The sequence below is a fragment of the Microtus oregoni genome, unplaced genomic scaffold, assembly GCF_018167655.1.
Source record: "Microtus oregoni isolate MIOR12 unplaced genomic scaffold, Mior012 000011F_ref0000422, whole genome shotgun sequence".
Classification (NCBI taxonomy): domain Eukaryota; kingdom Metazoa; phylum Chordata; class Mammalia; order Rodentia; family Cricetidae; genus Microtus; species Microtus oregoni.
In genome coordinates this window covers 38,410,765-38,434,032 of record NW_024543070.1, presented here as the reverse complement: position 1 = coordinate 38,434,032, position 23,268 = coordinate 38,410,765, and positions in this window count along the sequence as shown.

Here is a 23,268-nt window from a genome sequence, read left to right as displayed (position 1 = left end):
CCCCGTGGACACCTGGTATCCCCTCTAGAGCCAAGTCTCTTGCCAACCCATGTGACCACACTGTGCTTTGGGCAAACACTTTAATCAGGGCCTCGGTTTCTCCTTTTGTGCAAAGATAAGTTGTAAGCTGTGCTTCTCAGAGTCGTGGATAAGTGAGGAAGGGCATGGGAATGGCTCAGAGAGGGTTGGTGTAATGAGGTATAGCAAGACTCTGGGGCAGGCATTCTCTCTCTGCAGAAGGCAAATTCCAACAACAACCCAGTGAGTCTACAGAAACTGCAGTTTTGCAGAATTCTGAGTGACGGCCATCTTGTGCTGCTAATGAAGGTGCTCCCCAGCCTCTAGGACAGCCGTGGAGCCATGCTTACCTCAGTTAGCAGTGGAACTGGATATGTGATCTGAGGTGTCCTCATATAGCCCTAGTGGTGCAGGACAAAACCCAGGAGGGAAAAAGAAGGGGCTGGTGGCACTTCAGCCCGTGGGAAATCTTTATACTTCATCTCATGTGGCATAGAACTCCCTGAAATCCAAACACTCTACATTTGAACCTCATCTCCAAAGTCATTAGCAAAGGCTGCTTGTCAAGCTAAGTGACTGGGGCATGTTTTATTTAACAGTGCATTCAGTGTGTCTACTGTGGCCTGTGCATCTCCATTTGTTCTCTTACTCGGCCCTACAAGTGCTAGGTAGGGCAAGCTCAAGTTTGGGAGAAGTTGCTGTTCCCTCTCTCCTGTGCAGAAAGCAAAATGATCCATCCTAGGAGATGCCTTAGTCCTCATGGCTTGAAGAGAGGGCGAAAGAAGATGGCAGCTGTCATTCACCTTACTTCATCTCCTGACAAAACTCAGGCTCTTTAAATTTACAACTCCAGCCGAGCTTCAAAGCCCCATTTTTTAATTCCAGCCTGATTGATCCTGTTATGAGTCAAATCAAAATGATCCCTCAAAGACCCCCATTTCCCCACACACTGGTGATCTTCTGGGAACCAGTAGAACGTTCAGACCTTATAAGGTTACACATGTTTCAAGCTCTGGCCCAGCTCTCTGCTTCCTGGTCAGCTGCTATCATGCTCCCACTGACGAGGAGAGGCCAATCCTTCCCCTTCACAATGGCTGAAATCCATCGTTCCCCTTTAAGTCACTTCCGTCAAGTGTCTTGTCATAGAGGTGAGGAGATAAATGTAATGAGTGTTTTTCAGCCCCTTGAGTTTAACATGCCAGGATCAGGTCAAGGTGCAAGGATCGGAGGAGTCAAATTCCCCACAGCTTCAGCAGCTCCAGCGGGGCCAGGTCCAGACTTGTCAGTCACCTCCAGTTTACCAGCTGAGCAGGGGCCCACACCTCTGTAAAGTCTCCCATCAGCAGTGGAAGGACTTCTCTCTAGGCAGTACTGACTCCCCATATGCCTTACCTGAAACAACTTGCCCCCTAGAGAAGTGATTACCCCGACTGGCTATGAACAACAAATAAGCAGAGCTGTTTAAACCGAAAAGCATCTGGATTCATCTCCAGACACCGCCTCAGAAGGAAATAGGAGGCGAAATAGAGGGCGATTTTGTGGCCATTACTGGCTTTGCTCTCGCTGGGGTGTGTATGTGATGTAAACATGTATGTGTTCTCTGTTAAACATGCCAGGGAATCTAACACAGTCAGGATTAAGAATCTTTAATTTGGAGCTGGAGAGGTGGCGCAGTGGTTAAGAGCACTTGTTCTTGCAGAGGACCTGCTTCAGTTCCCAGCACCCACATGGCAGCTAACACCTGTCTGTAACTCCAGTTCCAGAGAGTCCCACACCTCTTTCTGGTCTCCTTGGACACTTCGCATGGGTGGTGCACAGGCGTAAAGGAAGATAAAACACCCATAATGAAACAAAAGCAAATCTCTCCTAAGGATTGAATTCTAACTTTGTTGTTTCTTCCTTTGTGTTTAAGCCTTGTTTTACTAGATAAATTCTAAGAAACATTTATTTTCATATATTTATTCCGTGTTTGTGCGCACGCCTGTGTGCACATGGACATGCGCACGAGTTCTTTAGCACATGGAGGGAACTCAAAGGAGTTGGTGTCTCCTTCCATCAAGTCGTCTTGGAGGACTGAGTCAGGTTGTTAAGCTTGACAGGAAGTGCTTTTCCTGCTCAGTCATCTCTTTGGCCCTCCGGGTAGATACTAAGCTCCTGAGGGCAGAAATTGTGCTTTATATACATGAATGATCTACTTGGAGTCTGAGCACATGAACCATGTCCAGTACAAGCTCCGAAGAAGCACACTGAGTCTGTATTGGGTCTTCCAAGGCCAGACCATGTGTCACTGTGCCTGTGTGCTCCTGAGCATCACCTGTTCTGGCTTTTTTTCTCTTCAGTGTTACATTCTCTAGAGCTGTAGACACTGTGGACATTGAGGTGTGGACACCGTGTGAGGTGTGGACACCATGTGAGGTGTGGACACGGGTATGGACACCGTGTCACCGTGTAAAGTGTAGACACTGTGGACACCGTGTGGGGTGTGGATACCGTGTGAGGTGTGGACTCAGGTGTGGACCCCGGCAGCCCCAAACCCCACCTCTCAAGCAGTTCTGTTTGTTTGTGTGTTGGCCTAAACTGAAATCCAAATGCAAATGTGCAGTGTTCAAGGTGGGGATTTTTCTTAAAGCCATGATTTGTCTTTGGACCACTGGCAGCCCTGGCCCATGCTTGAGCCACATTCATTTCAGCAAGAGTCGTCGTTAGAGATGGAGGAAAGCCAGCAGAGGCTGCCAGCTTTCGGCTCCTGCTAGGGCGTTTAAAGAGCGAGTGCAGAGGCTCCTGCAGCCATGCCCTTCTTTAAAATCAATTTTTAAAAGGAAAAACATGAAAACTTTATTGTAGCAAAAATACTGTCTAGGGGAATGCACCTTTCAAATGGGTAGCTACGCTTTCCCTTGGGCATGTGGGAGACAATGTCTCCACTTGAGTTGGATACAGGGGGATGATTTGAGACATTACTTGGGTGAGAACCTTTTGTTAACCAGAAAATTGGACCCTTTTGTGTCCCTGTTTTTAAATATAAGTAGGCTTTACCTTGTCTGTTTTTTTTTCCTAAATGGTACTTATACATACACCTGATTGGCCCTTTATTCCTGTGGACAAACTGCTTTCATTATGTGAATGTGCAATCGCTAGAAGTCAATGGGAATCAAACAGCTAAAGCAATAAGCAATGCTTCAGAAATTGTAGGACTGATAATAACAACTTAGGAGGTTCCCAGTGCTGAGACAGAGCTGGCTGAAGTTTAGACTCAGTGTGGAATGTGCACATTCACCATCAAGCTCCCGATGGGGACCTCTTTCCCTCCACTCCCACCAATAGGATGGACCTGTGATTCTTTCAAGAGGGGGAGCAGAAAGTCCTTCTTCTCAGTGCCCTGTGACACCAGGGAAAGAAAGTACAGTTGGCCGCCAGTGAACCCTATACCTCTTAGGAGCTAAACAGCGCCTGTCATGGAGTTGTTCAGACAAGACCTTTGCCTCCAAAACACCCTGTGCGGAAGAACACTTACATCGCTCACCCCGAGAGGACTCGGAAAAGAAGACAAAGGACTCGGGTCACAAGGGTAGATAATCCATACTCACAATATGGGTGCCTACTCACCTCACAAACTCTTCTCAACATGCAAGATCTAGAAGTATGAGGAAACATTACACTGGAGATGGGAAATCAGCTAGTTTGTAGGGAAGAAGATGATTAGGACTATTAAAGATAGTGGAAGAAATTTGGTCATTGATGGTTAACATGAATTCAGATAATTCAAATAAATTTTTGTCTTTGTTCAAAATTTATAATAGTTGCTGTATTTAAAAATATCTCCAACCTGTTTCTACCTAATCACACTCAAGCACCAGCAATCGATCCTTTCCCTGCCTGGCCTTCTTTGACATAGGCCCCTGGATCTTATACAAGTCCAGCACTGTGCATTCATTGATTGCCTCCGTATACAAACAAATTTGCCTTGGTTGGGTTAGTTATTTTCCTAAGATGTGCTGATTTAAAGCTTGACTTTCTTTTTGCTGTGCCCGTCTTTCCTGTGCAGGACTTTCTTATGGCAAGCAGGCTAGATCGTGGGCTGTAGAAACACGCTCTGCCTGGACTACGTGACTTCCACTACACCAAACACTGCCAGGTGTTAAAGGAGAGATGAGCTAGAAAACAAGCAAAGAGGATCAGTCCCAGACTCAGGGAGGACAGGCCATTTAGAGACTGCTTATGCATGCAGAACCTGACTAGGGGCAAATAGTGACAACATTTATTTTATAAATTTTCTCAGAGCAAAGGAACGGAAATAAGAATCCCAAGACTAAAATAAAAGCAGAATTAAGATTCCACTCTTATGATTTTATTTTATTAAAGATTTATTTTGATTTATGTATATGTTTGTGTGTCTGTGCATAGACATGCAGGTGTTTTAAGAGGCCAGAAGAGAGCGACAGTAACCCAGAATGGGTGTTATAGGTGGTCATGAGCTGTCTGACATGGGTGCTAAGAACTGAACTCTAGTCTTCTGCAAGAGCAGCAAGTGCTTTTACCCCTGATCCATTTCTCCAACTCAACTATGGTTTTAGGGAAAATTAAGTTTTTGTGGTTAGTGGGGTTATCATTAAAATTTTCAGGAGAGATTTGCAGAAGGTAGGCATCCATGCTGCAAAGACCTGACCTCTGGCTTCCAGTATCTAAAGAACCTTTACAACTCTGGCAAGGAGTGGCGCCTCCCAGACCACTTCACCGTCACAATGACTGCTCAAAACGGCAGCCGCTCGTGTGTGGCTCTTCCCAGAAACAGGGCATTCATGGACCCATGCACACACCTGCCACCTGTGTGGGAAGAACTGGAATTTTCCAGTCTTTTTATTTGAATCTCTCTTCCTGTGCCCCTATTCTGGTTAGTCCATCTATCTTCACCTTAGTCCCAACCAACTTCATCTCCCCTTCACTTCAGTTATCGTACCCATCACCATGAACTTCATCATGACCAAGAATTCCACTACACTGGGCATCTCTCGGTCTCTGCACTTCTGTCCTCTCGTTAGTGGCTCTGTGCAGAGGACCTGGCTTACAGGTCTAAGTTTCTAAGTACTATTCAGAAAACGATTCCTCATGGTTGATGCTTGGCCAGCTGTCTTCTCTATAGTTACCTTAGTGGAACAACCTATTTCTCCTGAAACTGAGCCCCCACACAGTTTCCACCATCTAATGAGGCTCCCCCTTTCTGGGCTCTCCATAGCAGAGCTTCACCTTGACTGCTCTGAGCCTGCCTCTCTCCAAAGTTCTCCCCACAACCGTCTTCTAATACATAAATCTACCCCACAGTGATCTCAAATCTGCATTCTTGGGTTCTTTTCTATGCTTTTCCACACATGCATTTCCAAGACCTTGTTGGCAGCCTAAACTTCAAACCCAATCCAAGATGGTGTCTCATAAATAATTAGCATTTAATGAGTATTAGGTCAATTGAATATATTAGATATACTAACTTGAATGCAGCAAACACTAATCATGGTGCATGCAATGATAAACACATGTGTCTTTGAGAGCTTCAGAGGGAAGGACTGTGTGAAGCTCTGACTCACCAGAGAACGAGGATCCATGGACCAGAGTTTATCTCTAGAGCCCTAAAAAATACTAATTACAAGGAAATAATGAGGGAAAATGGGCTAAAATTGTCCTCACACAGTCACATCAATCCCGTATAGAACCTTACACTATAGTTCACAGTATAATACACTACAATGTGTTCAAATGCTATTCAGAAATGTACCAGAGGATTCTTTAAGAGAAAACTAAGACAGCAGCAAGCAGCCAGCAACACAGGAGACTCCAGCCTGCTGCTGTCTTCATTACACAACAGTGTTCATTCACTTCTGTGTTATCTAAGGTTATCTAAGAATGGCTATGTCCAAGACCACATGGCTTCTAGGCTCCAAAATATTTGCCATCTGCTCCTTTAAAACAACAACAACAAAAAAAAACCTTTACCTGCCATTTTTGTCCATTACGCCAACTCCAAGTCACCTCATTCTAAACACAATGAGGAGAATTTCAAAAAGAATGCATGTTTAAGCCCCTAGAAGTAGAATTTCCTGAGAATGACCTGGAACATAGGGTTTTAAATAGCCACTAGAGGTAGCCCTTGGGCATTGGCAAGCTTGAGAAACTGTTGACTTTCCCAAGCTTTACTTTGACAGTATCACATCTTCGGTTTCTATCTCAACACAACCATCTCTAACCTCACTACTCCGAGTACCATTCTGAGCTTCAGGTTTCTCCTTACAGAGCAAAGGAAGCAGATGAGCTTCCACGTGGGGCTGTGGCAGGGATCAAACGAGAAAGTTACTCAGCAAATGCTCAGCACATGGTGTAAGGCTCAGCCAGGGAGCTGTCACCGTCATGTGCGCCATCACCATGTTCCCATCTCCTCCTCTTCCTCGTTCAGCTTCACCTCCCTCATGATTTATATGTTTGGAACGGGTAGGTGTATTGTGCTTGGACATGGGGAACCATCTTACCTTTACCTCACAAGTCCTGAATTCTGTATTCTCATTCTCTTTAGTTCAGAAATCTTCAGCAAATAAATCTATAAATGATTTACATATTTTATTTAAAGAGCATGGAGTACTGTATAAAGAAGTGGGTCTGATGGAGGAGATGGGGAAAATAAATGGCCATGCCCCAGACCACATTTCATAGCACGTCCAGGAACAGAACGCGCAATGGCTGACTCACAGCCAAATACCTGGCCTCCAGCCCCAGCACACCTTTCCAAATCTGTCTCCGCATCACTTATTCATGATCCTCTCAAGACAGGATACAACCAACCTATCAGCCAAAACCCTTTTACAGGCCCACAAAAGACTCCTGGGCCTTCTCTTCTTTCCTCAGCCTGAATGCTGATGGGGTGAAGGAAGCCACACCACCTGCCCAAAAAAACCCCAGCCCTACTCTGTTTGGGTCATTCCCTTTCTCAGAACACTTCAGCTTCTCCTTGGTCTGCTCGGAGGATCTTCCAATCCCACCACTCTCCTCCATTCCATTGCCCACAGCCCCTGCACGTGATTCACTTTAGCCCTCCCTGTGATATCTACCCGAGCCAGCAAAACCCCTGGCACTGAGTCCAACAGAGCCCAGGTGTGCCTACTTGACCTTAATGTCCATTACAAGAAGGACACCGCCCTGACCAGCAGAAATGGTCTTTACCATATCCTCTTTGGCCAGACCACACTTACGGGGTCACTTCCCATTCCAGGAAGGACATTCGAAGAGGGTTTTGGAGAAAATAGGTGGTCACTCAGAGGAGCCATCATAATTTGGAAGGAGGATAGAGGGTTCTTCGAGCCAGCAATGTGATAGCACTGGTCACACACATACGGCAGTACTGGGGAAGGGTGAGGCTAACTCTGAGAGCCTCAAAACTTGAAGTCAGTGTAATGGACTGATATTTCAGAGAGTGGATCACTGCTCTGTGCAACTAGAAAACCTCGCCATTATTGATGCTACCCAAAGCTGGAATATTACATGGGAAGATACGTGATCTGGATGGGATCATATCAGTCTAAAATTTTTAAAAGTGGAAATCTATCTCCTAACAGACTGAAACGGGATGACTTGTAGAGTATATCCGAGTCCGGAGCCCAGCTTTCTGCTCCAGTGGGCAGAGCCTGGAGGTGATAGACCACTTCCACTTACATGCAGTTCTCTGTCCCTAGTCCGCTGAAATATGAGCAAGCTGCCACGCGCTCCTGTCCACGCCATGGAACAACCCCTGCCATGCCTTTCCCATTGTGTGGCACTGTAAGGCAAATAAATCCTTCCCCCTTAGATTTCTTCTTGTCTTGATTTGATCACAACCACGAGAAAAGTTCACTGCAGTAACTGATACTCTAAGCCTCTCTATATCTCTGTTCCGTAGGAGGATAGCACCAACGGTCACCCTCAGAGAAGGGTTAATGCCTAAATGATTGAAGAACTTAGAAGTTTATGTGTATAAGAATTACAGCTTTGATTTTTATCATTTGGTGATTAGAGAATCAACCAGTGTGTGTTCTTTACTCTGTGCCCTCTATCATGCATCCTTCACCACCTGTGTTTTATCATGGGTCCTTTATCATGTATCCTTTACCATGTATATTTCACCATAGGTCCTTTGTCATGAATCCTTTACCATATGCGTCATTTTCATGAATCACAGCTCTTGATGGACAGTTGGTGTCTCATGTCTCCTTCCACCCATCTAAGCACAAAACTTGAGTACTGGAGACAGTCTACTCCTGGAGTGGGCATGGCTCGAGAAATCTAAAGAGGAGGAAGGCAGAATTCCTTTCTTCCCAAAATTCTAGTGCCTCCTACTCATCAGTGATGTTTCATGGAATCAACTCCCACCAAAACAGAGAAGTACACGTCAGTCAGATAGAAGGAAAGAAACCCAAGTTAAAGGAGATGGAGTGGGCTCAGCAAATCAGCTAACATGGGGCAGCTCCCAAACACCAGCACACCCATAACTCAGACAGACATAGGCTGGGCACAAGCAGAAGGTAATAAAACCGAGCTCCAAAGAATTCAGACCAAGCATGCAAAAGAAGCCCCATTAATTTTGAATTATTGTTCACAGATATGAATGTGCTATTCGGGAGTAACCCACCAGGCTGCACCTGTGCTCTCAACTTCTCTTGAGTGCATAGGTCTGCTCTTGAACTTCTCTTTGTTCTTCTGGATCCTTAATTGCTTATACTACTAGTACCAACTATTCTAGCCAAGCTTTGCTTGTCTAACTTTATATTATAAATATTCAAAGTGTATAGCACGTCTTTGAGTATTCATACACACAGTGAGTGATCACCATAGTGAACAGGTACCTTGGTCAAAGCACTTAGATCTCTCTCAACACATCTTCACATGCAGCTGAAGATTAGACCCCAACCTTACCCCTCCTGCCCACTGCGGACTTGTACCTTTAACCCACTTCTTCTCTGCCTCCCCCACTCCCACCTCTAGGAAACACTGCTTTACTCTCTGCTTCTATTTCTTCGACTTCTCGTTTACATTATGTATAAAAATAAAGCTGCGCAGAATTTCTCAGGTTCAACCCCATTGTTACAAATGACTTCGTCTTTCGGGATCATAAATATTTCACTGAGTGTAATGCTCCTATTTAATGTGGCGATTCCTTTTTGTTTTGTTTGGAGCTAGGAATTGCGCCCAAGGCCTTCTGCATACTGATTATATGCTTTGTCACTGAGGAACTCTCAGCCCTGTAAATAATTTCTTTATCCATTCATCCCCTGACAGCCACGTCAGTCAACACACACCGTGGCCATTGTGGGGATTACTGTAGAAGTCATGGCAGCCCTGATATTTCATGGAAGGGCTGAACGTATTTCCTTTAGGTGGATCCCCAGCAGGAAGATTTCTGGGGCATTTAGCTGAGTTTTTGAGTCCTACACAGTTTGTCACTGTTCTACCTATCTTACTTTTTCTCCAAATTGTAGGCTCTGGACAGCCGTGGGGACCTAGTCCCAGTTCTGACATCCTCCTTCTCCCCAGTTGGGCAGGCTTACTATTGAAGTTATTCTCCTGTAAGTCCCTTCTACTGGACTATGTTTCTTAAAAATATTGATCATGACTCCCCTTTCCGTGCCTCCCTAGCATCATTTCTGATAGATGGGGGGAGGTCAGTACTTTTTTAAATAATAAAGGAAACAAGTAATCAGAATAAGCCGACTCTGGGTCCTGTTAGCCTAGCTGAATCCCTGAGTCAGTTTTAGAAGCTGTGGGTACCCTCTGTACTTGAAGCTTTGTCTGGAATCCAGTGCAGTGTGCGTGTGTTACTGGAATGGCAGAAGTACCCCTCTCCCCCCCTCAACGCAGAAGTCTCCCCTTTAATCCAGCAGCAACCTTCCTACTTCCATAAATAGAATTCTCTCATGCTCTACAGAGCTAAAATTATTCATGGTGTGGTGGTTTTCACCCCTCTTTTGTTTATATTTATTTGTTTGTCTATTACTCTTTACAGTCTGTGTCTCTAGCCAGAAGCATGCACTTCCTTTGTAATTCGCCCAGTATACAAGCTATGCATGCCTGACTGGCTGCCACATTAGTGAATAAGGTTTGATCATTTTATTGAAATTCCTTTTTACCCATGGTCTGATTTCTTTAGGGTTTAGCCTAACTTCTTTCAGCGCCTGGTCTGCAGGCCCATGTTGATTTGCATTATGGCTACATTAACGCTTTTGAACGCTGTCCATGTGCTAGGTGCTGTTTAGAACTAAATAAAATGTCTTGCCCTAGTGATTTGTTTTCTTTCAACTTGGCAGATTTGTGACCCCTGTGTTTCTAGGAGCTGAAATTGTCAAGACTCTTTTAATGCAGCTCTTTGTTCGGGCAGTAGCACGCCTGGTGGCTTTGAGAATAGCTGTCGTTTTGAGACTAGCATTTGTAGACACAACTGCTGTTGAAAAGGGAAACTCTATACACAGACGATTTCACTGGGAACAAGGCAGCAGAAAGAGCTGCTATTGTTCTTCATTAAAAGAAGTAAATGAAGCCTCGTGCACTAATTTCATCCTAAACATGATGCAGCATTTTGCTCTAAATCCGGATGCAACTATATCTATATCGGCTGTCTCCGGGCAGTTCTTATTCCAATTAGTGTTTGTGAGCAACTCCCCACCCCCACCCCAAGGCACCCAGGATAGAAGATCTGGCCCCTGTTTCAGTGAACTTCCAAGATGGCTTTGAGCAAACAGCGCTAGCCACAGCATGCAGCTCCTCGGGTCCTTGTTAGACTCCAGAGTATCATAAGCTCAGGCAATCTCAGCACCGTAGAAGCCACAGACAGCTACATTCCAAAAGAACCGCAGGCTTCGAGTATTTCTTTGCAACTTGGAACTGTGCCACTATAGTTTAGCACAACTTAGAGACAGATAGGGCACATTTGCCCCTCTCCTGGTTGTGAAATGGGGCTCCTCTGAGCGTGTCTGCATGGCACTGAGGACTCAACACTAACTGATTTCCACTTGGGCAACATTGAATCTTCTGGTTCAACTGAACGCATCAAGTCCTTCACCACACGACACATTAAAAGTCGAAATGCATCTGTCTGTGTCCCTTCCTAGAACAAGTGTACATATGCTAGACAATTCTAGGGAAGTTAATTCCAAATTCAGATGACCAGCATGAGAAAAACACACATCTTTAACAGGGAATGAGTGGGGGTTAAATGATACACGCTGATACTGCAGGGTTAAATGATACAAGTTGACACCGCAGGGTTAAACAACGATACAAGCTAATAATGCAGATTTATGTGATACAAATTGAGGGTTAAATGATACACGCCGATACTGCAGGGTTAAATGATACCTGCTGATACTGCAGGCAGGCATCCAAGTGCTCCAGAGAATGTCCTAGGTGCTGAGCATCACCCAATTCCCAAGAAACTCATCAGTTTAAAGGCCAAATGTAAACAGAGTCAAAGAAGTAGCCATAGTAGAGAGTTTGGGAAAAGAATGTGCAAGCACTACACATTTAAGAAAGATGAACTCCCAAAGAAATTAAAAATCAAATAAAAATGATTAAGGAAGTGGCTTAAATCAGAAGGTCTTATATCTCTATCTCTATCTATAGAGATATGTAGCAAATCTTCACAACGTTGCTAAGTTAACCAGTAAAATTGCCTCAAATCACTCCAGTTTTCAGTAATTGGTCACTAGTGGAAATAAACTTTTTTCTAAGTACTTTCTAACTAATCTTGTCTTCTGCAAACTATTTTAATGACAAGTGCTCATGCTTCCAAATATCCCATTATCAGTATGTTTTATAGCAACACATATATAGTCAAGATTGCTGTATTTACTGTGATTAGAAAATCTCTACCTAATGGGTTAGTTATAAGCTACTTTTATACAATCTTATTACACATATTATATTATATTATTACCTACACATGTGCGCACATGCATGCACACAGACACACACATATATGAACTGGTGCTAATAATTTTCCAGATTTATTATAAACTAAGAGAACACACTCCAGAGGCTACAATGTCAGAGAAACTAGACATGACAGACTGTAGAGAATGTGCATGATAGCAGAATAGGGCCACAATTAGTGTGCAAAGACTAACATGTGTCTTCCATGCAATGAATGGCTGTAGGACACAACAAAGGAGCACACACTTGGGCTAAGTGCAATATCTATAAAAGCCACTAGGGCACATGGACAAGGAGCTGACTCAGTATCGAATATAGAAGATTCTGAGAGTGTGTCAAACACAGAAGGGTCTGCCTGATTTTGAATTTTCCTTGTTAGTTTACAAGCAAACATTGACTACAGGAGTTCAACAATATCCTTGATGCATTCAGAACTGAAGCACATTCTCCAATCCTATTTCATCCACTGTGTTATTTAACTGATTATAATATGGCCCAGAAGGCAGTCTGCTTTTGACTACTAAATGCCAATATCTACCAAGAGATAATATTCTACTATTAGTATACAGTCGTAGTATTATCTAGTAAGAGTTAGAACAGTATTGAACAACAAATTATACAATAATTGGAAAACTGAATGCAATAAAATAAGTGATACAACCATACATACATATGCACATACTCCTTTATGTACAATACACACAACAAAAGAGGAAAAATAAGATATAAGAAAGGGTAGGTGGGGTGGAAGGAAGAGAATCACGTAAGAATAAGGAGTATCCTAACGGATTCATAAGATTATCTCTTTTCGATAAAGACAGAAAAAAAAAAGAAAAAAGAGAAAAAAATAGTACTGTGCAAAATTTGTTAGTTAAGTATTTTTAAATAGGATACTCATCAAGCAGCAAAGGTAAGCAGCATCTCTCTTCTGGTAGTTGTTCTTTTTTATTGTTTTTATTGAGTTATGTATTTTTCTCTGCTTCCCTACCTTCCTTCCCCTCCCATTTTACCCTCTCCCATGATCCCCATGCTCCCAATTAACTCTGGAGATCTTGTCTTTTTCTAATTCCTATGTAGATTAGATCCATGTATGTCTCTCTTGAGGTCCTCTTTGTTCTCTAGGTTCTCTGGGATTGTGAATTGTAGGCTGGTTTTTCTTCATTTATATCTAAAGCCACTTATGAATGAGTACATATGATATTTGTCTTTCTGGGTCTGGGTTATATCACTCAAAATGATGTTTTCTAGATCCATCCATTTCCTGCAAAATTCAAGATGTCATTTTTCCCCTTGCTGTGTAGTACTCCATTGTGTAACTGTTCCACACCTTCTTTATCCATTCTTAGGTTAAGGGACATTTAGGTTGCTTATACATTCTGTCTATTACAAATAATGCTGCTATGACTATAGTTGAGCACATGTTTTTCTAGTATAATTGAGCATCCTTTGAGTATATACCCCAAAGTGATATTGTTGGGACTTGAGGTAGGTTGTTTCCTAATTTTCTGAGAACTCACTATCCTGATTTCCAAAGTGACTCTACGAGTTTGCATACCCACCAGCAATGGAAGAGTATTCCCTTTACCCCACATTCTCTCCAGAGTAAATTGTCTTCAGTGTTTCATGTGGGATTCCCCTCTGTAAGCTGTGAATACCACTGGTTAATAAAGAAACTGTATTAGGCCTATGTAGAGTAGAGCTAGGTGGGGAAAACTAAACTGAATCCTGGAAGAAAGGAAGTGGGGTCAGGAAAGAAGCCATGGAGCCTCCACCATAAACAGACATGCCTAAACTTTGCTGGTAGGTCACTGACACATGGCAATACACAGATTAATGGAGATGGGTTAAATTAAGATGTAAGAGTTAGCCAATAAGAAACTAGAGCTAATGGATCAAGCAATGATTTAAGTAATACAGTTTCTGTGTGGTTATTTTGGGTAGCCGGAAAATGAAAAAGCAGCCTCCCTACAACAAGTGTTTTTGATCTTGGTCATTCTTATGGGTGTAAGATGGAATCTCAGAGTAATTTTGATGTGTATTTCTCTGATGACTAAGGCCATCGAGCATTTCCTTAAGTGTTTTTCATCTATATTAGATTGATCTGTTGAGAGTTCTCTGCTTAGGTCTGTACCCCATTTTTAAATTGGATTATTTGTTATTTTGATGACCAATTTTTTTGAGTTCTTTGAATATTTTGGAGATCAGTCCTTTGTCTGATATGGGGTTGGTGAAAAAATCTTTTCCCATTCTGTAGGCTGTCATTTTGTCTTGTTGGCCATGTCCTTTGTTTTACAAAAGCTTCTCAGTTTCAGGAGGTCCCATTTATTAATTGTTACTCTCAGTGTCTGTGCTACTAGGGCTATAGTTAGAAAGGGGTCTCCTGTGCCAATGCATTCAAGGGTACTTCCCACTTTCTCTTCTATGAGGTTCAGTGTGATTAGATGTGTGTAGAGTTGTTTGATCCATTTGGACTTGAGTTTTGTGCATTGTGATAGATCTGGATCTATTTTCATTCTTCTACATGTTGATATCCAGTTATGCCAGCACCATTTGTTGAGCACGCCTTCTTTTTTCCATTTTATATTTTTTGCTTCTTTGTCAAAATTCAGGTGCTCATAGGTGTGTGGATTGATAGCCTGGTCTTCTAGTTGTTTCCATTGGTCCTCCTGTCTGTTCTTATGCCAACACAAGGCTGTTTTCAGTACTGTAGAGTTTGAAGTCAGGGATTGTGATGCCTCCAGAAGTTCCTCTATTGTTTTGACTATTATGGGTTTTTTTTTCTTTTCCATATAAAGTTAAGTATTATTCTTTAGAGGTCTGTGAAGAATCTTGCTAGGATTCTGATGGGCATTGCATTAAATTTGTAGACTATTTTGGTAACGTTGCCATTTTTACTATGTTAACTCTACCCACTCAAGCGTAAGGGAGATCTTTCCATTTTCTGTGTCTTCTTCAATTTCTTTCTTCAAAGATTTAAAGTTCTTGTCATACAGGTCTTCTACTTGTTTGATTAGAGTTACTCTGAGATATTTTATGCTATTTGTGGCTATTGTGAAGAGTGAAGTTTCTCTGATTTCTTTCTCAGCCCATTTATCATCTGTGTACAGGAGGGCTACTGATTTTTTTTTTAGTTAATCTTGTATCCTGCTACATTACTAAAGATGTTTATGAATTGTGGCAGTTTCTTGGTAGAATTTTTAGGGTCACTTATATAAACTATCATATCATCATCAAACAGTGAGAGTTTGACTTCTTCTTTTCTGATTTGTATCCCCTTAATCCACTTCCGTTGTCTTATTGCTCTAGCTAGGACCTCAAGTACTATATTGAATAGATATGGAGAGAGTGGACAACCTTGTCTTGTTCCTGATTTCAGTGGGATCACTTTGAGTTTTTCTCCATTTAGTTTGATGTTGGCTGTTGGCTTGTTGTATCTTGCCTTTACTGTGTTTAGGTATGTTCCTTGTATCCCTGCTCTTTCCAAGACCTTTATCATGAAGGGATGTTGTATTTTGTTGAAGGCTTTTTTAGCATCTAATGAGATGATCATGTGTTTCTTTTTTCAGTTTGTTTATATGGTAGATTATATTGACAGATTTTTGTATGTGAAACTATTCCTGTGTCTGTGGAATGAAGCCTACTTGGTCATGGTGGGTGATTTTTCTGATGTTTTCTTGGATTTGGTTTGTCAGTGTTTTATTGAGTATTTTTGCATCAATGTTCATGAGTGGCATTGGTAATTCTCTTTCTTAGCAATGTCTTTGTGTGGTTTGGGTATCAGAGTAATTGTAGCCTCATAAAATGGGTTTGGCAACGTTCCTTCTGTTTCTATTGTGTGAAACAATTTAAAGACTATTGGTATTAGTTCTTCTTTGAAAATCTTGTAGAATTCTGCATTGAAACCATATGGTCCTGGGTTGTTGTTTTTTTTATTGTTGAGAAACTTTTGATGATTGTTTTTATTTCTTTAGCTGTTACAATCTATTTCATTTGTTTATCTGGTCTTGATTTAATTTTGGTAGAAGATATTTATCCAGAAAGTTGTCCATTTCCTTTAAGTTTTCCAATTTTATGGAATACAGGTTTTTGAAATATGACCTGATAATTCTCTGGATTTCCTCTGTGTCTGTTGGTATGTTTCCCTTTTTGTTTCTGATTTTGTTAATTTAGATATTTTCTCTCTGCCTTTTTGTTATTTTGGATAAAGGTTTGTTGGTTTGTCTATTTTGTTGATTTTCTCACAGAACAAACTCTTTGTCTCATTGATTCTTTGTATTGTTTTTTTAAAAAATATTTATTTATTTATTTATTATGTATACAATATTCTGTCTGTATGCCTGAAGGCCAGAAGAGGGCGCCAGACCTCTTTACAGATGGTTGTGAGCCACCATGTGGTTGCTGGGAATTGAACTCAGGACCTTTGGAAGAGCAGGCAATGCTCTTAACCACTGAACCATCTCTCCAGCCCTGATTCTTTGTATTGTTTTCTTTGTCTCTATTTTTTTGATTTTAGCTCTCAATTTGATTATTTCCTCCTACCTAGTCCTCCTGGGTGAACTTGCTTCTTTTTGTTCTAGAGTTTTCAGGTGTTCTGTTAACTCACTAGTATGGGATTTTTCCAGCTTCTTTATATAGTCATTTAGTGCTATGAACTTTTCTCTTAACACTGTTTTCATTGTGTCCCATTACTTTGGATATGTTGTGTGGTCATTTTCACTGAATTTTAGGAAGTCTTTAATTTCTTTATTTCTTCCTTGACCAATTGGTGATTCAGGTGAACATTATTTAATTACCATGTCTATGTGGGCTTTCTGAAATTAGTGTTGCTATTGAATTCTAATTTTAAGCCATCTGATAAGATACATGGGGATATTCCAGTTTTTTGGTATCTGTTGAGGTTTGCTTTATTACCTAGTGGTCAGCTTTTGAGAAGGTTCCATGAAGTTCTGAGAAGAAGGTATAATCTTTTCTGTTTGGATGGAATATTCTATAGATGTCTGTTAAGTCCATTGGAGTCATAATATTTGTTAGCTCCCTTATTTCTCTATTAAGTTTCTGTCTGGCAGACCTGTCCTGTGTTATGAGTGGGGTGTTGAAGTCTCCCACTATTAGTGTGGGGTTTAATGTGTGATTTAAGCTTGAGTAGAGCTTTTTTTTACATATGAGGATGCCCTTGTATTTGGGGCGTAGATTTTCAGTATTGAGATTTCTTTCTGATGGATTTTTCCTATGACTAATATGAAATGTCCTTCTTTGTCTCTTTTGATTGATTTTGGTTTGAAGTCTGTTTTGTTAGATATTAGGATAGCTACACCCACTTGTTTCTTAGGTTCATTTGACTGGAAAAATTTTTCCCAACCCTTTACTCTAAGGTCTATCTTTGAGGTTGAGGTGTGTTTCCTGTATGTACAAGAAGGATGAATTCTGTTTTTGTATCCAGTCTGTTAGCTTGTATCTTTTTATTGGTGAGTTGAGTCCATTTATATTAAGGTATATTAATAACCAGTGATTGCTAGTTCCTGTTATTTTAGTTTTCATTTTTGGTGATGTTATTGTGTGTGTTTTTCCCTTCTTTGGGATTTGCTGTGTTTCTGTGGATGTAGTTAAATTCCTTGGGTTGAAGTTTTCCTTCTAGTACTATGTGTAGGGCTGGGTTTGTGCTAGATATTGGTTAAATTTGGTTAAATCTTGTTTTGTCATGGAATATCTTGTTTTGTCCATCTATGGTGATTGAAAATTTTGCTGGGAATAGTAGTCTAACCTGGCATCAGTGGTCTCTTCATAATTCTTCACCAGGACCTCTGGCTTTCATTATTTCTATTGAGAAGTCAGGTGTAATTCTGATAGGTCTGCCTTTATATGTTACTTGGCCTTTTTCCTTTGCAGTTTTTAATATTCTTTCTCTATTCTGTATGTTTAGAGTTTTAATTATTATGCAGCAAAGAAACTTTTTTTTTCTTTTTGTCCAGTCTGGTGTTCTATAAGCTTCTTGTATCTTCGTATGCATATCTTTCTTTAGGTTGAGAAAGTTTTCTGCTACAGTTTCATTGACTAATTTTCTGTGCTTTTGAGGTGGACTTCTCTTTTTTCTATCCCTATTATTCTTAGGTTTGGTCTTTTCATGGTGTTCCAGGTTTCCTGGATATTCTGTGTTAATATTCTGTTGTTAGGTTTAACATTTTCTCTGCCTGGTGAGTCTATTTCTTCTATTATATCTTCAATGCTTGTGATTCTTTCTTTCATCTCTTATATTCTGCTGTTTATGCTTATTTGTGATTCCTGATCATTTCCCCATATTTTCCATTTCCAGGATTTCCTCAGTTTGTGTTTTCTTTATTCTCTTTATTTTGGTTTTCAAGTCTTGAATGGTTTCTTTCATTTGTTTGCTTTTCTTGGTATTCTTTAAGGGATTTGTTGAATTCTTCCAATATTTTGTTTGTTTTTTCCTCCATTTTTTGAGGGCATTTTTCATTTTCTCTTTAAGAGCCTCAAGCATTCTCCTAAACTTTACTTTTTAGGTCATTTTCTTCTGCTTCATCTGTTTGGGGTGTTCAAGTCTTATTATTATAGAGTCACTAGTTTTGGTTGATGACATGTTGTTGTTTGTGGTATTGTGTTCTTACCTTGTCTACCCATCTTTTTTTCTGATTGATGCAGTTGGGGCTGTGTCTCTAATGATCACTCTTATAGGGGCCAGTTGATCGAAAGCTCAGATGGTTGCTCCTTGTGGTGTAGTTGGGGCCATGGTTCCAGTCACCACGGAGGTCACTTAGTATTCCCTAGGTTGCTCTGCAATCCTAGAGGTCCTCTGGGCCTGTTCTCACAGAGGTGGCTTGCTTGGGCCTGCTCCCATGAAGGTTACTGACTCAGGCCTGCTCCTGTGGACTTAGCTTGCTTGGGCCTGGTGCTGCAGAGCTTGTCCCTGGCTCAGGCCTGCTCCTGTGGAGATTGCTGTCCTGGGCTTGGGCCTGTGGAAGTCACTGACTCAGACCCAGTACTACAGAGGTCGTTGGCTCAGGCCTGCTCTGGCGGAGGTCACTAGCTCAGTGGTGGAAGATTCTCTCCTACCTGGCTTGGTTTTCAGATGCAAATACAATATCAGTTTATAAATGGCTGCCAGCTTGGGACCGAGTTATTTCCCTAAGCCTCTCCCATTGTTTTCTTTCCTTCTCTCCCTATGTTTTCTTGAACAATCTCAACAAGAAGGCCCTTCGCAGGAAAAAGCCTGTTTGAGCATTATGTGGACAAGGGGTTGATAGGCTAGTCTTTCTGAACTTAGAATCTTTAAAAAGAGGTTCGGATATGTGACCTTGTGTGCACACACACACATTTGTAGCTGTGTATGACCCCAGGTGGTCAACCTCTGCTGCCGTCCTATGGGAGCCAGACATCTTGTTTTCTTTTTTTTTTTTTTGATTTATTTATTTATTAAAGATTTCTGTTTCCTCCCCGCCACCGCCTCCCATTTCCCTCCCCCTCCCCCAATCAAGTCCCCCTCCCTCATCACCCCGAAGAGCAATCAGGGTTCCCTGACCTGTGGGAAGTCCAAGGACCACCCACCTCCATCCAGGTCTAGTAAGGTGAGCATCCAAACTGCCTAGGTTCCCACAAAGCCAGTACGTGCAGTAAGATCAAAAACCCATTGCCATTGTTCTTGAGTTCTCAGTAGTCCTCATTGTCCACTATGTTCAGCAAGTCCGGTTTTATCCCATGCTTTTTCAGACCCAGGCCAGCTGGCCTTGGTGAGTTCCCGATAGAAGATCCCCATTGTCTCAGTGTGTGGGTGCACGGAGACAAAGCCTCTCACTGGCAGCTAGGGCTTAGCGACTAGGCTAGGCTGCCTGGGCAGTGAATCCCAGGAATCCTCCTGCCTCTGTTTTCCAGCACTGGGTTTACAGCATGTACCGTCATGCCCAGCTTGTTTTTGGATCCTTGGATTGTCACTCAGATTATCACGTCTAAACAGCAAGCAAACAGACTGAACGATCTCCTCAGACCCAGGCCTTAAAATTGTTTAAATTTTCCATTGTTTCAATTCTATTTAAATTCATAATCTCTGAGAAGATTCTTTTAACATGACTTTTTGTAGAGACAAAATTAGCTGAAATTTAATGAAGCCACACTTTGGAATAAGCAGTGATTGACACACATTTTATCACCTAGTTCTTACTTTTACATAGGTTTACTATCAGATGTGGTGATGGCAAGAAGGTAGATAATGTGGGAGGTTCCCCATAACATCCCGCCACAGTTTCAAGAAGTAATACTCTTAGATATATACCGTTATACATAAGAGGTGTCTACATGTAGTGGCAGCTGCCGAGGAAGAGAAATTGTAGCAGTGCCTGCTGGTTCTTCTTAAAGGACAAGGAAACTTACATTGTGAGATTGCTTAGCTGAACACTCTGGGGTTGGCTGTTGGAAGTGAGGAACAGACTTCAGACACAGTTCACAAAGCTTGGGCCTCTAAACAAAACCAGAGAATGGATGCCCATTTCCAGTTGGCATGGAGAGTCTCTAAGGTTGCGGTCTTGCAAATCTGCTTTCAAATTTTCTAAAGAAAAAATCCTTTCAAAACTATAGTTACAGCACACTAATTAATATGTCCCAACGTCCCTCCACTTCAGTCACCTCGAGAGTCGAAAATTGTTAGTGCCACTTAGCTTGGCTTGGCAGTCCTTGTCCCTCAGAATGGAGCCCTAGTGGTCTTTCTGACAAGCTAAAGTGCAGACGCATATCTGCTGACATGAAAGGGTCCTTTCTGCGAAATGTGTTGAACACTCAGGGTTTTATTAAATGCTCTGGAATATTTTTTATCTACATATCTCTTCTTTCCCAGCCACATTTAATCTTTTTTTTTTTAATTGAGGTCACTTTCTAAAGCCATTACCCTTCACAAAGTCTATAATTTTAAATGAGGTTTTTTGCTGTAATCCAAAAGATAGCTCATTCTATTTCCAACATTTAATGTATTTTTCTCTTCTTTTTTCCCTGAAAGCAATATACGTGTGTAATTAATAAACAATTTAGTGTGTTGAGGAACCTAGGAAGTTGGCAAATGTTCTGGGGATATGAAATCTCAAGAAAAGCAGCACATTATAAGAAATACTAAGTAATTACTTATGTAAGCTTTCTTTTTAAATTCTAAGAACATTAACTACTAATTACCTACTAATTACCAGTACTTCAGCAGGTGTTTGCACTTAACTGTAGGCTAAAGCCCCTGTGAAAAACAAAACCCCTCACAGCCTCTCTCCAGAGTGAAGCCGAGCCCCATTGGACCGGAAGTGTACCACGGGCTCTGCAGGCTGGTCACAAGCCAATGTCTGCACCATTTGGCTGCCTCAGGTGAAAAATGCCAAGCTGGGTCTGTCTGTTTCGCTTTGTGTTCCCTCCAAATGCTGCCATTACCGAGGAGTGAGGACAGGCTTGGATGGCAGCATTCGGGTATCTGGGTTACACACAAACTATGATAAAGAGGCCTCCATCAGGAAGACATCCGTCTCACTTCCGGTGAAGCTGTCCTGTGTGGCCGCCTGGCTGGAGCAGCCTTGCCTTCTCCTCATGTTTTCTCTGGAAAGGAAGTTCGCTTACTGTGTTTATCTAACTATGAAAATGACTGTGAATATCCCTTCCAACTGGAAGAGTATGGGATTCTTTAAGTCCAACTTTCTCAAAGCTCTAGGAATAAAAGCTATTCCGTATTACTAAACCAGAGAGGGTTCTGCTTCCGGTAGGTCCCTCTGTAGAGAGCGAGCCTGTTCTTGACCGGGAGCTGAGCATTGTGTGACTTGCTTGAGAAAACAACTACTTTTTTCCATTCTCTTCTCTTTACCCTTTCCTTTCTAGTGTGATTTCCTTGGTTTTGTGGTTTGGTTTTCTGAGACAGAAACTTTTTTTTGTAGCCACGGCAGGGCTCAAGCAGACGATCCTTTTGCGTTTTGTGTCAGACTCCCCAGGTCTAGGGTTCAGGTGTGCACCACCAGCCCCATGTCCACCCCAGAATAACAGCTTCTCCTTCTGATGCTTCGGTCATGCCTACAAGGTCCCTTGCCTAGCGTGAAAAGGGATGCAGGCAGGAAAAGGTGATGCTGCATGGCACAGTCTCACCTGAAATCTATCAGAAGGTGTTCCTTGTCTCACACCTCAGTCTGCTGTGGCTACCATAAAGAATTACCATGTCCTGAGGCTTCCAGAAACAGAGATTTATCCTCTCACAGTTACAAAGATCAGAATTAGGAAATCAAGCTGTCAAGAGTACTCTGAGGAAGCCTGTCTTCCACCAGCTTCCAGACAGCATGTGGCTAGTGCTTACATTTATATGACCTCTTTTCAACTCTGTCAAATAGTATACCATGCCTTTCGAAAGATACTTGTCGTTAGGTTCAGGGTCCACCCAAATAACCAGGATACTCTCATTTCCAGATCCTTAAGTTAATTGTTTATGTAAAGACGTCTTTTCTGATCAGGATCATAGTTACAGATGTCAAGAATAGATGTGAATATTTCTATTGGAGGAAGGGACATTGCCACTAAGCCAACGTTCTCATAAGTGATCTTTAATGTGTTCATTTATCCTATTTATCAAAGCCTGTGCTGTTTCAGGTACTTTTTCAGATGAGGGATAACAAGATAGACTAAGTTCCTAGTCCCAGAGTTTATGTGTGGTAATCCCACCCAAACTCGTTTATTTTTTCTGCTACCCAGCTTAGGCATACACCTGCTCTTAGACTCTACGGTCGACCACAGTCATCCTAAACACTTATACAATCTCGTTAATCATAGCATTGTGCAGACTGGGGAGACAAAGGACAAGTGTAAATACTTCAAGAGAGAAGGCCATCGATGTGCAAATTTTATGAAATAATTTTACATTATAATTGAAATGTCAAAAGACTGAAGAATTCAATGCTGAAGAAATAGATATTAGTGCAATGTGGATTCACTCTGTCTTTGTCAGCCAGATGTCTTTTACATATTTTTGCATTTCAACTGACTAATTACCTCAGTTTATCAAAACTGAATATGAGTTCACATCTATTACTTTCCCAGCAGTTAAGTGTTCTTGTTATTAAAAACTGTGGCCTAGCCGGGCGGTGGTGGCACACGGCTTTAATCCCAGCACTCGGGAGGCAGAGGCAGGTGGATCTCTGTGAGTTGGAAGCCAGCCTGGTCTACAAGAGCTAATTCCAGGGCTGGCTCCAAAGCTACAGAGAAACCCTGTCTTGAAAACAACAACAACAAACTGTTGCCTAATCATTTATCATTTATTCTAAAGTTCTAGGGGCTCTGGAATGAGAAAATGAGTGGATC